Raw genomic sequence first — 16,648 nt, 5'->3', positions numbered from 1 at the left:
TAGGCTATTGTCTATGTGTTTTTAAAAGGAAGTAATTCTTTAATGGAATTTTATTGATTCATACGATCATTTGACACTAAAATAAGTTAAAAAACGAAAATGCTATTAAATTAAGGGGTGCACTTCTGAGATATTAACAAAAAAGATCATTTTCCATTGTTTTTAAAATATCTCGAAAACGACGCAAAATACGAAAAAAATACAAGACAACTTTTTTGTAGGAAATAAAATTTTACATAGAATACGTATATAAAAAGTTTCTTTTGGATATCGGAAACCCAAGAAAGAAAATTAAAACAAAATTGAAAAATAACGAAAATTTGGGAAAAAAGATTTTTTTTATATTTTTGCGTATAACTTTTTTTCTAGCAGTGTAAGTGATTTTTTTGTTCTGAGATGAAAGAAAGTAGACATTCTAACGAAAAAAATGCGGGGTTGAAAATATTTTTACGACCAATAGTGACCGAGATATCGTTCATGCAAGTTGAATGGTTTTAGTAAGTTTTTCAGTGTTTTGCTTTGATTTTAATTTAATGTTATTTAAATTGTTTTTTTTTGCAAATATTAATAAAAATACATTACTTTTATGCGTCATCTACAATAGCATCGATTTCTTCGTCCACATCATTGTGAATATCGTCGTAAGTTTCAAACATTTTAATGTTTTCGCAGTTGACACCTTGGCACTCTTTACAAAATATTGAGCAATGTATGCCCAGTTTCTTGCAACCACAGTTCACTCGGCAGTTAAAACCATTAAAACCATTACTTACTAAAACCATTACTTACTAAAACCATTCAACTTGCATGAACGATATCTCGGTCACTATTGGTCGTAAAAATATTTTCGACCCCGCATTTTTTTCGTTAGAATGTCTACTTTCTTTCATCTCAGAACAAAAAAATCACTTACACTGCTAGAAAAAAAGTTATACGCAAAAATATAAAAAAAATCTTTTTTCCCAAATTTTCGTTATTTCTCAATTTTGTTTTAATTTTCTTTCTTGGGTTTCCGATATCCAAAAGAAACTTTTTATATACGTATTCTATGTAAAATTTTATTTCCTACAAAAAAGTTGTCTTGTATTTTTTTCGTATTTTGCGTCGTTTTCGAGATATTTTAAAAACAATGGAAAATGATCTTTTTTGTTAATATCTCAGAAGTGCACCCCTTAATTTAATAGCATTTTCGTTTTTTAACTTATTTTAGTGTCAAATGATCGTATGAATCAATAAAATTCCATTAAAGAATTAGTTCCGAATAGGCGTCATTTTTTAGCTCCAGGCAATAGCCTATTGTCCTTCGGGGTCGCCCCCTGGGCCCCCTGTGGACTAGCGGACTGTATTTCGATGGCAGGCGGGGGTGGGGGTGGAGTCGGTTGGTCGTTCATTTTTTTCCGAATCGACTTTTCCTCAAATCTAGCTAAACGCGCGCGTAAAGTTGGCAAAATTCCGGCCGTGTCCAACCCCCGATCTTCTAAATGTCGAACCGCTTGTTCTTTCGTTAGGCGGTTGATCCACCGAAGAGGCGATTCCAGCAAGTCGTCCTCCCGCATAGGAGTCCTATTCGTCTCCCCTTATGACGTCCACCAAACGCGAAACCGAAGACACAAGCAAGGCCTCTTTCCTTTTCCCAATACGCGGAATTACCAAGTACGTTATTATTCTCCAAGCTTATTATTTGGACGAAGGGGTATGCCAGTCGCAATATTATCGAACGGTATTTACTTTCGCGAAACTTAACCGAAATCGAACCAACACAGTCCCCGAAATCGTAAACAGGCAGGAATTCGACTGAAAAACTCAAGTTCCCGAATACCGGCCGCACGCAAACCAAAACAAAGTCGAGCGAAGCGGCCTTCACTCGGCACTACGTACCGCATTCATGGCACCAAAATTCCAGGGCCACGAAATAATAATTCGAAAATCCGATCGAACATATAATTAACACAAGATAATCACATAGAAAATAGGGAAACACATAAATATAACGATAGCACAAAATAACTTCACTTGCGCACGCTCTCTCTCCCGATTTTCATTAATTGGTATTAAATTGTCGGGCGAGAGGCCCCACGTTGGGCGCCAAAATTTTGCGACGACGACGACGATGTCCTCACGGTCTCGCCGGCCGTGGAGGAGCGCGCCGTCGCTTTCTTCACTATAATCTCTATCAATATTCGCGATACTGCTCTCCGAAACCCCGATGGTAGCTCGACTGAGTATTTTAGAGATGTTATGTTGGGCGCCAGGTGCGATTCCTCGCACCACGATTCACGAGATCGCAGTATTTCTCAGGCGTGGGCTTCTTTGATCAACCGCGGATGGAATAGGAGAGGGAGCGTAGCGCAATCATCACACTCAAATACATAAAACATTAAATTATATTTCGGTTAAGGCCGATAACAAGTGGACGATAGCGTGTTCCACGGCGAACAAGCAGAATTCGAGTACACGCCACGTGTCACCCCACGAGCGCGATACTCATTCCGTCGCTGAACTGCACGGCAATCCCGATTGAATTCGTACAAGAGTATTCCCCGACATAAGTTGCAGCGAATTCTACCCGGACGGTCAAACGCGAAATACTCAAAACGTCTACGCCTAACAATCGAACAATTAACGCAACTTCCTTACGGTCTATCGCGACAACGCTGGGGATCTTCTCTCCCCTCGAAACGCACGAATGGCCTCACCCGTTAGCTCGACGCAACCGTGGGCCATTAATCCCGATGAAACGCACGTATAGCTAATTACAAATGGCATGAACTTAACCGGCAACGATAACTACGAGGCTCTCTCACGCGCGAGAGCCACTTCTCAAAACTACGGCACGGTTAAGCCAACGGCGATTATGAACCACTCGCAACGAAATTACGCGACGAAATTACTCACAACGAAATCATACGCAACGGTAGTACACGAAAATTATGAATCACTCGCAACGAAATTACGCGACGAAATTACTCCCAACGAACTCATACGCAACGATAGTACACGAAACGATATCACACCCAACGAAATGACGAGCACGCTGACTGTCGGCGGCCGTTCGTTCTCATCTCCGAGACGGGCACTCGCGATCACCTCGTCGCACGGGCCCTCCCGCGGTATAGCACTCGAGATTCTTTAATTACGGCCGATTTCATACTTTACCGCGGCACACGCGACTCCCGGGAGGGCCTAGGTATTCTCGCGATCTTACTTCGAGGAAGGCAGAGTAGTGGCCTTACAAATTCCTTCGATTCCGGCAGCTCGTCGCTCGGCTTTCAGGGCTAGATGTAGCTGGGATGGCGGCCCGCACGACAGTGGCGTTTCCTCGGTCCGGCGGGACCACGCAGGGCCCACGCGCGCCCGCGCGCGCCGGTTTCCCTAGTCTGGTCGGTGCTGCGCCCTGGCCTGCCAGCGATCCCTCTAGGCGATCGCCGCGCCCCTCTAGAGCGCCCCTCGTCACTGCGCCCATCCGCCGGCGGTAGTTTTGAAGTCCGCCTATTTGAGACCGGCTGTCCAGGCCGCGTCTCATCGTCCGGTTCCTCGACGGCCAGGCTGGACGGGCCATGGCTCGTCGACCGGGAGCGGTACTCAGCGGTGGTGGCCCCGTTCCTTAACGGGGACCTTCGTCGGAGCGTCCCCCGTATTCGGGCTGCAGTGCTCTCGTGCCATCTGTGACAGGTCAGCTGTCTGCCGGCTGTGGGCCCCAGCGTGACCCGCCCGCCGACCGTACGCCCTCGGAAGCTCCTGGTTGCCCAGCCGTAAGTCCCTTGACGCGGCATAAGCCGTTACACTCGACGTGACCCTGGCCATCTGCTCCGCACTCCCTCGACCTGTAACGCTCGCAAAAGGTCTTAATCCTAACCTAAAGGCTCGCTCTCCGCCCGCCTCGGGCGGAGGCACTATCCCTGACGCCCCCCTCGGCCGAGCTCCCATCTGGGGTAAGGGACGCGACATTTGTCACGTCACAGAGTACATAAAACAAAGTAAAATAATTATATATATTACCAAGATTATTAAAGACTTCATCCCACAATTCTCCTCGTACACAGGAGCTTCGCTTTTAAACTGGCAACTTTTGATTCCATAGACCTGGTCTCTGCTCTACGGCATCGATGAGCATCTCGTCCATGATGTCTGCCGAGTATGAAGTAGACTCATTGCTACTCTCTGATGGTAGTGCGTCTTTCTGCGTACTTTCTCCTACTTCCTTCAATCCTGTTTAGACATAAATTATATACTTATTAAATATATTTAATTTTTGCAAACAAATGTTGAAAGATATTTGCTTGCAAATAAAATTACTCATTGTAGCACGCCCCTTCTCGTCGACAACGAGGACATGAATACTTTCATCATAGCTTTTGAAGCACTTATGGGCTTGAATCTCCGCACAGGATCCGTACATTATCTGCCCACAGTAACCGCATTTTACAGCCTGCAAATATAAACACATGTAACTACATGAATCGCATAATATTTGATTTGTTGTTCGTATTGAAAATATCTATGTGCTGAAAATCATGCGGTGAAAACCATATGGAAAAACAATGTGGTAAAAATCACATTGTGAAAAAAATCCACATATATGCGTTCAATAATATAAAAAAAGGAATTAAGGTAAATGTTCCTATGGCCGACACCTATAAGGCCGACCCAACAAAAGAATGGCGTTGTCAAGCGTGACGAAAATAAATTCGATAAAGAGTTTCATACTGGTGGATAGCTTCATCCATGCACTTTCCAAAAATCGTAGGCTCAATCCATTCCGTCAAGTATTTTTCTAGATAGAGAAGAATAAAGGCGCACTAGTGCGTGCCCCCTCTACCGACCAGCTGTGTCCAATTCCGACCGGGCATGTCCCCATTGCCGATTACCTTTTTTCAGAGCATGCGAGGCGGAGGTTTCAAACAAAAAGTAAACATAAAAATAAACATAAATCAATGATAAACATAAAAAATACACATAAATCATGAAAAGGTATTTTATTTTAATTTGATGATATCAAACAATTAATATCAAAGAGGTTATCGCTGACTTGAACGATAAAGAGAATTCATAGATGATCAGATATGTAAAGAATAAGGAATATATATTGAACGGTTATATAATCGTAACATAATATCTCGAAATACTTTTCGTTCGTATACTATGCATATTACATTTATTTATAACACACGATGTCCACAATACAATAGATATAATTAATGTATGCTATTTAATAGATATATCTTAAAAGTAGATGCATTGCAACCGGATAAATGTTATATAGTTATATTAGCTAACTTTCTTTACTTTGACATTTTTTTTTCTTTAAATGCTCTTGCCTTTTCCTCGCCTTTTCTTCTCGTTCCAAGCGTTTCCTTTCTTTTTCAGCTTCGATGATACTGACGTTTACGTTTACGGTACTGGGGACATGCAGGCGTTTTGCTGTGTCTAACCTCGACCATCGAATAAATAAAAAAAATGACAATTTTTGACTAATTTTTTTTTTCGAATATAGCAATCAAACTGTAACAAACCATTTAGCGCTCGAATTATTCCTTACAAAAGGATTTTGAACGAAATACGGACTATTTAGGCGACCGACAATTCTTAACCTCACTTTTAAGAATACGCGTGGATGGTGACGTGCGGCAAGAAATGCGAAAAAAAAATATATCTAACTATTGTACTTACTCTGCACGTTATAATTCTTTTGTACTGCACGAATTCCGGAATTTTTCCACTCCACTAATGAACGTGTTGTTGAATCGGCAGCCTCGTAAACAACGTTTCATGTCAAAAAGGTCGGTAGAGGGAACATGGTCGGCCATGGGGACATTTTACCTTACTACCATGTGGTTTGTCGACATGTCCACAGATTTTGTCAATAGAGGTGTCAATTTCAGGTTTTCTTTGGTAAACAAACAAAACTATAATCATATAACCTATATTTAAAATTATTATTACCGGCCCTTTTTTTCGTGATTGTTGGTACTCATCTTGTAGAATTTTAGCTTGTTGTTATAACGTACGAAATCCTTTTAAAATGCACAGCACGCACACCACGTGAATTGGAACAATTCGGAGATTATATTTTTCTAATACAACGGCGTTTTAAACCTTGCGCGGGCAGAAACACCCGCCCGATCCGTCCAGAATTGAGGAAATATACGCGTTCCGATCGGAAGGAATAGCGGGATCAAGAATTCACTAGAATTTCCTAGCAGAATCCGATCCGTCATTCCGATCCGTGCTTAATGGGACTGCACCCTAACCCTGTTTTTGTTTTCACGATTCGCCTACTGGCTCGCTAATTCGCGGGGCGTCAGTCTGGCGTTGTCGCCGACCCGTTGGCGACATTCGCCCTGCTCCCCTGTACGCGTCTCTACCCTTGAGCGTCGTCTCCGGTGCACGGTTCGCTAGTTATCGGGGCGTTGATTGTGCGTCGCCGCCGACTTTATAGGGTTGCTCGGCGTGACCTGGTACACACGTTTTGAGAGTTTATTCCTGGAGAAAACCTCCGGGTTCCTACTTCCCGGGGCGTTGGTCGTACGTCCTCGACCTCGGTATTTTTGTGTTCGCCAGGTGACCTCGAACCTTCCCACAGCCTTCGCATCCGCGTACCACGCACCGTTCGCTATTTCTGCGGGAATTGGCTCTAGGGAGTTAGCGCTTTGTGGTTCGCGTCCTACGGGCTTGCCCGAAGCCGATCATGCCCTTGGCTATCGCGTGGGGTATCCCGTTCGTTACTTCGCTGGGCACTTGTCCGCCGTTGACGGGAATGGGTGCGCTCGCTTCGCCTTGGCTTCCCGGAGCCATTGGGAGCATTTGTCCTCGCAGAAGATGCTTAGTTTGCTACTTCGCGGGGCAAGTGCGCTATCGATATGGGATGACTTTTTCATGTCTACTAAGTGTCCCGGAGTCGATTTGCGTTGAGTAATTTTTGATCTCGCGTTTAACTTTTAAACTACGCGCTTAATCGTACAATTAGTCACGGAATCTTGTTCTCCGGTTCGCGCTGAAGCTATACCCGAAAGTAGTTTTTTACTCTTGGGAATCTGTTTTTTTTTAGTCCCATGAGTATGTTCGTAACCTCAAAGTGTCGCTTTTATAATTTATTCCGCAGTTTTCTTATCATTACTCTCGCTCGCGTAATGGAAGGAATTAAAGGAGATGTCATTGGAAAATATAAATTTATTTATCTCAAAATAAACCTTTGCCAATATGGCGGATCAGTCTTCGTCGATTAGGCATGGCGCTCAACGCCGTACTTACTCTTATGCGCAATATGGCGTTTAAACGTAAACAAATGGACTCTGCGCAATATGGCGCTTAAACGTTAACAAACAAACTGCGCAATATGGCGCTTAAACGCTAACAATCACATCTGATATGCGCACTATGGCGCTGAACATGGAAGCTAGGCGCAACATGGCGCTGACTATTTTCGCAAACTTATTTCTTAGTTATACATGGGGCCCTTTTCACCGCCGTAGAGTTAGCAGACAAATTGAATATTTTTGGATTATTATTGTTCATATAATTTGGGAATCATTTGGGGAAGTTTGGGAAAATTGTTTAAACATTTGGGAAAGAATAGTTTTTTTGTTATTAACAAAATTTATCGAGCGTCAAGTTAGCAGATAGCAACTATGTTTAATGTTTATTATAAATGGAATCGATTGGAAATCATTTGGGGATGACATCTTGATTGAAAATTTTATTTGGGAAAAGTCGGTTTTCTTGTAATTTAAGTAAATCTTTGTATTAATGTTCTTTTTTCGCTGCACTTCTGCACTAGTACAGCAAGTGAACTTATTGCACTAGTTCAGAAGTGTAGCGAAAAAGAACAGACCATTATCGGCAGTAGTGTGAAAATTACGACATGACAACATACTCCAAAAAGAAAATCTGTATATGTTATTTTCTTCATATATACTTACGTGTATTCATTTAATGAACACATATGTGTATCTCAGACATATATATTTATATGTAATTTTTATGATTATATATAAACTGCAATAATTAATTCAATTTAAAATGTTTTATCGTGAAGAGGTTAGTATTCATATGCAATTCGTGTCATTTTTATAAAATATATACGTATATTCACTTAATGGTCACATACTACGTTTACGCGAGCGTTACTTCTGCAGTAACTTACGATAATTCACTCGCTTACGCGGAGTAAATTATCGTAAGTAACTACAAAATCCCATTTACACGAAGGAATTATCGTAAGTTACTACAGAAGTAACGCTCGCGTAAACGTAGTAATAGTTCCTTATTTTTCTTTAGTATTTAATCTTAATCAGTCTTTAATCTTTACATTTGACGCGTTAGAAATTAATTATCATACTACTCTTTCATAAAATTTTTGTTAGAAATATATAATTTCTAACAAGTGTACATGTGAAAGTACGTTGAAGCGGCACGCGGCCGATGCGTGTTCGCATGCTGATCAAAGGATCTCGCGAACGTGAGGAGACAAAGCGCGGAGCTCTCACTCACGTGGCGGACTCCGGAGCGCAAACATAGTAATTGTGAGTCGTGATCGCTCGTGACTGCGGTCACCCGTGATGGTTCGTGATCGCACATATGTACCGCTGCAACTTGTAATAAACTGTTCTAAATCTTGCTCACGTGCACAAATTTACACTCCAACAGTTTTATTAGAATTAATAGTCGGAATATACGATAAATCTAAAAGTATCTTCTTTCTGTTTTAATCTAGATATCTGAAGACTTGACATTTTATCTTAGTTAATATTAAATTCTTATTTGTTTGTCATAGGATTACCTGGTGAATTTGCTGAACCTGATAAGCCTGGTCATGCTGGTCTCGATGGTAGACCTGGTATTCCAGGACGTCCAGGACAAAAGGGAGCTCCTGGTGAATATGACCCGAACGGACCTAAAGGAATCTGGCGATATAGGCCACAGCCTTCGCGGTCATAAAGGAATAGTTGGAGAACCAGGTAACAACCGTTATTATACTTAATCAATTTCTCTTTAAAGTTAATTAAATGATAATAGTATAAAATAAAACAATTAACATTAATTAATTTTTATTATTGCATGTTTTGACCAGGTTTGCGAGGATTCGTCGACCAACTGGGTATGCCAGGTTTAGAAGGATTGCAAGGCTTTCCCGGAGCACCTGGGTCGAAAGGTTACCGCGGAGAACCAGGAATATCTACGGGCAGTAAGAAAGGACAACCCGGCGAACCTGGATTGCCCAGATTTGATGGTCGAGTTGGACCGAAGGGACTGAAAGGTGACTCTGGTCTGGCTGGCTTTGACGGATTGCCAGGACCGAAAGGAGAAAGGGGAGATATCGGTGAATTTGGTCTACGTGGGCTGCCTGGTCCTGAAGGACCACAGGTGAGATTCTCGAATTATAATTCTCGGCAATTACGGTATCGGCAATTTAAGTATTACATCCATTGATTTATTTACTAGATTCTTCTTACGCTTTTATTTTTTATATTAGAAATCTCCTTACACATTTTCTGTAAATTTCATTATTTTATATTAGTAAAGGGTAATAAATTAAACAATGATTTACATTATCGAAACATAAAATTAAAGAACAAGGATAAAGCGAATAGAAGTTACCTTAAATATACTTTGCTCGTGATAGGGACCGAAAGGAGACCCTGGCATAAATCATTTCCCGATACGAGGACTCCCCGGTGATACAGGAGTGCCCGGATTACCAGGTGTTATATATATTTTATTTTATACAAATAAAATCGAAGCTGTACACACACACACACACACACACACACACACACACACACACACACACACACAACACACACAAACATATATATTTTATTGAATGGAAATATAATACCGCATGAACACGCAGGTTTCCCTGGACTGCAGGGAATGATGGGTGAGCCTGGCAAGGACGGTTTACCGGGACGACTGGGTGAAACTGGTATGATGGAAATTTCTGGACCGCAAGGACCGGATGGTAAAGATGGACTTCCCGGATATCAAAGACCTCCCGGAGCAACCGGACGACAAGGACAACCAGGTATAATCATACGTATTTCACATTACATGTCAACACGATAATTTTTATTCTCAAATTGAAACGATACGTTGTTACGACATATTTACATCAATTGTTTGGACCATGCATTAAGTTGGGAAACAATTTCTCTCGTAGGTTTCTGTGGCGCTCCTGGAATACCTGCGGCAAATGGAATTGGTCCGAGAAACAGAGGATTCTACTTTGCTCGTCACTCGCAAACCGAGATGATACCGATCTGTCCAAGGAATACCGTGAAAATCTGGGAAGGATTTTCGTTGTTACACACGATGGGTAATGGACGACCCTACGCACAGGATCTTGGTAAACAATATTAACATATTTTCTATATAGATGATGTATTGAGAAATTCAATAAGTTGCTAACACTTTATAGATATTTTTTCTAAAATAAAAATAATATAACAATCTAAATAATAAAAAACGGCTAATTTTCGAGCAATTAAAGGATGTTGAAAATATATTTAATAACTTCAAAAATATACAATCAGAAACAAAATAAATTTTCCTTATTGAATTTAGACTAATAAGAGAACTCACATAAGCGGTCAATACAACAAGAACGGGGATGAATACTTTCCATCATTTCTCGAAAGCGTGTGATCGCCGCGAAGAATTACAAGTGACATCCTTTAATTGCTCGAAAATTGACCGTTTTTGATTATTTAGCTGTTTGCTTCGTCGAGCGAGATCATATTGTTATTTTGTTAATATAACATCTTTTATATAAATACTGTTATTTATAAAATACAACAAAATTTTAATGTAAATATTAATGGAAAGAATCTTAATGCAAAATAAGCAATTCAAAGCAATTGTTAAAACTTTATATTACGAAGATATACACATAATTTGAATAATATATCTCTAACAAAAGTGTATTGCAATTTATAATAGACTATATTGCAAATAAATGACAATTCACAGGCGCTGCTGGCAGTTGCATTAAGAAGTTCTCTACTATGCTCTTCCTGTTCTGCAATCTGAACAACGTGTGCGATTATCCCAATCGTAACGACTACAGTTACTGGCTCAGCACAACCGAGCCTATGCCGATGATGATGACACCAATATCAGCTCCGGAAGTTGGTAGATATATATCGAGATGTTCCGTGTGCGAAGCGCCGACTAGGGTAATAGCTGTTGACAGTCAATTCATGGCAATACCCGAGTGTTCGGGTGGCTGGGAGGAAATCTGGGTTGGATACAGTTTCCTCATGGTAAAAGCAATTGTTAAACATTATACCGATCTCGATACAGATTCAGTTACATTTCAATAAAAAATGAAATAATTTGAGCCAATATTAAAGATCATTTCAATGTGTATTAGCTAATTCATGCATTTTTAAAAACGGATTTTATCAGAAAAATTTTTTAATGCAATTTATTATATTTTCTAGAATTGCAAAAAATACACATTTTTATTTAGTTTTGTTATTTAAATTAATTGGTTTTCTTTAGATTATTAGAAACAACCTCCTTATTCAGATCTTTTACTTATTAACAATAACTATGCAAGTTTTACAACAAACAAATATCAAATTGCTGCTTACTAAAATTATATAATATTAAATTATTGTCAGCTGTAAGTATAACATATTTAATTACGCCTTACAAAATTACAGCATAGAGATGCAGGCACGGACGGTGGCGGCCAGTCTCTAGTCTCGCCCAGCTCCTGCTTGGAGGAGTTCGGCGTTAGACCGTTTATTGAGTGCCGCGGCCTCGACTCTTGCAACTACTTCGCCACGGCGACATCGTACTGGCTGACGACCATTCACGACGAAGACATGTTCCGCAAGCCGCTACAGCAAACGCTCAAAGCCGACCATACGCCCCGAGTGAGTCGATGCGCCGTATGTCTCCGTCGACGGGTCACCAAGGTCCTGAAACCCTTCACGTCCAACAATGAGCGAGCCCCCAATAATTGGGGCGTTGCGTCGCCGGCACCGCTACCGCCACCCCGCAATCTACCCGACTACGAGTTCTCCAGGATACCGCCCAGTACGTATATTCACTTAATGGACACACACTACGTTTACGCGATCGTTACTTCTGCAGTAACTTACAATAATTCACTCGTTTACGCGAAGGAAATATCATAAGTTACTATCAAAAGTTATCAGAAGTAACGCTCGCGTCAACGTAGTATGTGTATCTTTATATATTTCTGTAATTTTTTGCGTAAACGTAGTATGTGTATCTATATATTTCTGTAATTTTTAAGATAATATATAAACTGCAATAAGTAGCTTTTTTTAGTATATCTTTTCCTTTTTACAAAATATTTTGTATACTACAAATTTTATTAGGTCAAGTTTTATTAGGTAGTAAAATTTTGTCAAAAAAACTTGTCATATATAATTTTCAATGGTTTTATTTTTGCCTTGTTACGAAATGTGAGTTTAATTTCAAAGCATTTCTCAAACATTTATAAGAGTAAACATTTAAGAGGCTCAAATTCTACGGATATTTTCAGGCAGTTTCAAATTTTGCGTCATAAAAATTAACATCAGGTTAATCCAACCGTTTTTTCTTAAAACTCTATGAAAATATGAAACAAAAGACGATCGTGTCAATAGACTGCCATACAGTGTTTTTATTCCCGTAACTGCTTTGTTCCTTTTTCATAAAATAACTGCTTTATTGAAACGCTGGTAATTACATATTTGTGAGCAATATTTTTCTGAAAGTATAATTATTACAGTTGACTTGATACATTATGTTTATTATATGATTAAAATTACAACCTTACAAGTTAATAAAGGTTAGAATGAAGAAACTTGAAAATTAATAAAGATCAATAACAGTTAGTAAAGAAACTCTATCAAAATTACACTTTTAATTATACTTTCAATTAAAAAAAAAAAAAAATTGTTTCATCAATGATATTTATGAGTTTTATTTTGTTAGGTTTCTTTGCAATGGAAATGGGTCGGCCTCCTTAGCGTTACCAAACAAGAGGCTATCGCTTTAATTGGAAAATATATGAAACATTTTCGGACCAACAAATTTCCTGAATATTCATCTGCGGTATGGAAAAGTATGAGCCAAGATACTGGCGGCAGATGGAAACCACGCTCGGTATATAATCACGTTCGAGAAAACAAACGAGGTGATCTGGTAGAAGCTCGCCAAAATCTAGGCGTAATGATACCTGCACCAGGAAAAAATATTGATATAATCGATGATTTTGAATCTGTGATTGATAAGTCTTGCGTCAATGAGTCTGGATCAGACGATCAATCTGTGTATCAGGATGACGACCATGATGAAGATGGTAGCGAGTGGTTTGATCTTAAATTAACTAGAGTCGAGTGGGAAGAGATAAAGCCAGATAATACCTGTGAACGTACGAGAAAGGCACTGAAACCACGCGTTTGGGGAAATGTCATAGCTAAAGCCTTTTGGCGGAGATACAATTTTCCGTGTGCATTTGTATTCAAATGGTCTTATGTATCTCAGCAATTTGATGATAAGGAAAATGATTCTTATTTTTTAAAGATTAAAGGATCATGCACGAGTAAAAAATGTAAAAATACATTTTTGGGTATTGCTGACAAAGATCCAGGGACAGGTGATCTCCATTTGAGGATAAGGACTCGTGATACTCGACAGGAATATCATGAACGTGTGAAAAGACCACTGACGAGTAAAGAACGGAAAATAGTTGGAGAACAACTAAAAACTCAGAGTGCTACAGTATTTCGCCGAAAACTTGCAAAAGATAATATGAGTTTTGGAGATGATGAGCCATACTTTTTACAATCAAATCAAGTCTACAGACAGGCTAAGATGGAGTATATCAATGAAGAACTTGGGATCAAACACCAGGACAGGAGGGATATCATCAAGTCAATTGAAAATATGTCCACTGAAATACGTTACGTAAATGTTATTCGTGAAGTAGGTTCTAATCCATTTCACGTGTTCTATTGTACCCCAGCTCAGCTTTATGTCTATCAAGAATACTGTCGTGTTACCAAGAACAAATCTCAAATTTGTATAGATGCAACTGGTAGTCTGGTAAAAAAATTTGAGACTCGTCTAAACCGAAAATCAAGTCACATATTTTTGTATTCAATAACTATAAACTTTGAACAAACAACATTGGCAGTGAATCAAATGTTGTCAGAGAAGCATAATACGGAATTTATTGAATATTGGCTCAAAAGCTGGCTGCGTATGGGGGCTTCTCCACCAAACGAGGCTCATTGTGATTATTCTCGTGCTTTGCTGGTAGCTCTATGTGGAGCATTTAACCGACAGACAATCAAAGATTATGTTGACTCGTTGTTTTTATTAGCAACAAAAGGAGATAAAAAATGCGATCAATGGCAACCATCTACATTCTTAAGAGTAGACGTAGCTCACGTAATGCATTTTTGTGCCAAATGGGAATGCATTAAAAATCAGAAACATCCATACTTGAAAAGTTTTTACCTTCGCACAATTGCGCTAATGATTGACTGTCAATCTGTTGAGGAGTTCAAACGGATCATGCTGTTAACATGTATAGTAGCGCTCCAGCCTTACGAAAATACAATTATTATTTTACCAGAGTTTCAACTGTCGGTTAAAGAAGCAAGGCAAACTCTTGAAAAATTCATATCCGTACGAGGGCCTATAATTCAAGAACTAGAGACTTCGGCAATTTCTTGCAAGAAGAAGCATCAAGACACCATTGAGATGATTGAACCCAGTGATACGAATTTAACTACCACTCATCGGTGGATAAAAACTCTAATAAATATGGTCAAACCTAAGAATCTTAAGGAGGAAACTGGAATAGAAATAAATGGCTTTTATTTACCTAATTTTGTTGATCAGATTGAAAGAATAGCTAAAGAATTTCCGCTGTGGACTGCCGCTATCGTGCCAAATAAAAAAAAGCATGCATCAACAGCATATATGGAGGGATATTTTGCCGATTTAAAGGATAAAGTTTTCAAAGATTTCCCTAAACCAATAACCGTGAATCGTTTCTTAAGAGTGCATGTAGATGATTTGATTGGTGCTGCAAATTTATTCGCTCCAATTTTAAAACACTTTAATATGCAAAGACTACCTGTACCTGTACCCACAGATTCCAGTTTCAAAACTGAAGAACATCACAATGAACAAACTTAACAAATTCTAACGTGGAGTCAGCTCCAAGCTTTCAGATTCAAAAGGTTTATAATAAAATCAATGATTCAGATTTAAGATCCCATGAATTATGGGGAGGGTTAGTCAATGAAAATAACATTTTATTCGAAAATGATCAAGAAACTTTAGTCGAGCAAAGAAATGTGGAAACACTAAGTGACCAATCTGAAATAATTGTGGACTTATCACACAACGAAAATATTCATCAAATTGACAATTCAAATTTAAAACGGAGCAAGTTAGAATATGCTGATGGTGATTGTATCTATGGCGGTTTCACCAACTACCAACAATTGTCCGATAACCAACATGATTCTGAATTTGAGGCTAAAACTGAAGACCTACAAAACCCGACATTTGTTTCCAAATTGTTAAATTTAGAGAGTAAAGATATGGAAGAGCTTATTGATAATAATTTATTTCTGGATAATAAGCGGAGTATTCAAGGAGATCAGTCACTCTCTGTTGATAATATCTCTTCACCAGTTTCTATGACTCCTGCTTTTTCGAGTACACCACTACTTGACCATTCATATGCAAACATTATAAATCCAAATGAGCAAGAACTATTGATTAAAGAAAACAACAAAACAGATCCTAACAAAGATAAAAAAAAGGACAAGAAAAATACAATAATTAGTAATAATAGTGGCAAACCTCAAGCACCACCAAGTTATTATTTTAAACCATACCCGGAAATAAAAGTCATTAATCAAATGAAAGTGTCACAGAAAAAAGGATTTTTGCTGCCAAATGGTCTTATATCAAAACCAGTAAAATTCGAAGGAAAAACTACATTTGTTTAAAATACATGTGGAATTGATGCAATCATTCAAATACTTCATTTCGGTGCCCTTGATGATCCAGTTTATTGCTCGACAATTCAATCATCTACCAACGAGACATTGCAATTGGTTCATGCTTTTATGAAAAAAGGACCAACAAAAGACATTTTTCTTCGACGATTCTTGATTCTGCGAAAATTTTACCCAATTGTTCAACGAACAAAAGCGACAACTTCACTCAATCCATATTTTTTAAATGCAGAGAATAATATTGGGACAATTTGGAGTGAAGTATTTGATTCCGAACCGAGTCTATTTAAAACATACGAATGTAATAATCCCACTTGCAATTCTGAAGTACAGACTATTCCATTTCTTTCTGTGAATCATAGAACGATTGAGAGAAAAGGATTCGGGGCGTTGGAAGAAGCTATACAATTTCATTCTCGTATTTCCAATATCAGATGTCGTAAAGAAGGGTATAAAGGAATTGCCACGGAGATTAATATGACTAATTTCCACATTTTCATCGAACTTGACATAAGACCACGAATCCAAATGACTGCTGGAATGCAATGTACTCTAGGTGATTTTCCGATTGTTCTGCATTTGGAGAAAAAATATAGGTAAGCACAGTCCACAGGCATCAATTAATTAAAAGAAGTGCAGTATTA

This window comes from Temnothorax longispinosus, chromosome 8 (genome assembly GCF_030848805.1).
Source record: "Temnothorax longispinosus isolate EJ_2023e chromosome 8, Tlon_JGU_v1, whole genome shotgun sequence".
NCBI lineage: Eukaryota > Metazoa > Arthropoda > Insecta > Hymenoptera > Formicidae > Temnothorax > Temnothorax longispinosus.
Note: the sequence above shows the minus strand (reverse complement) of the source record.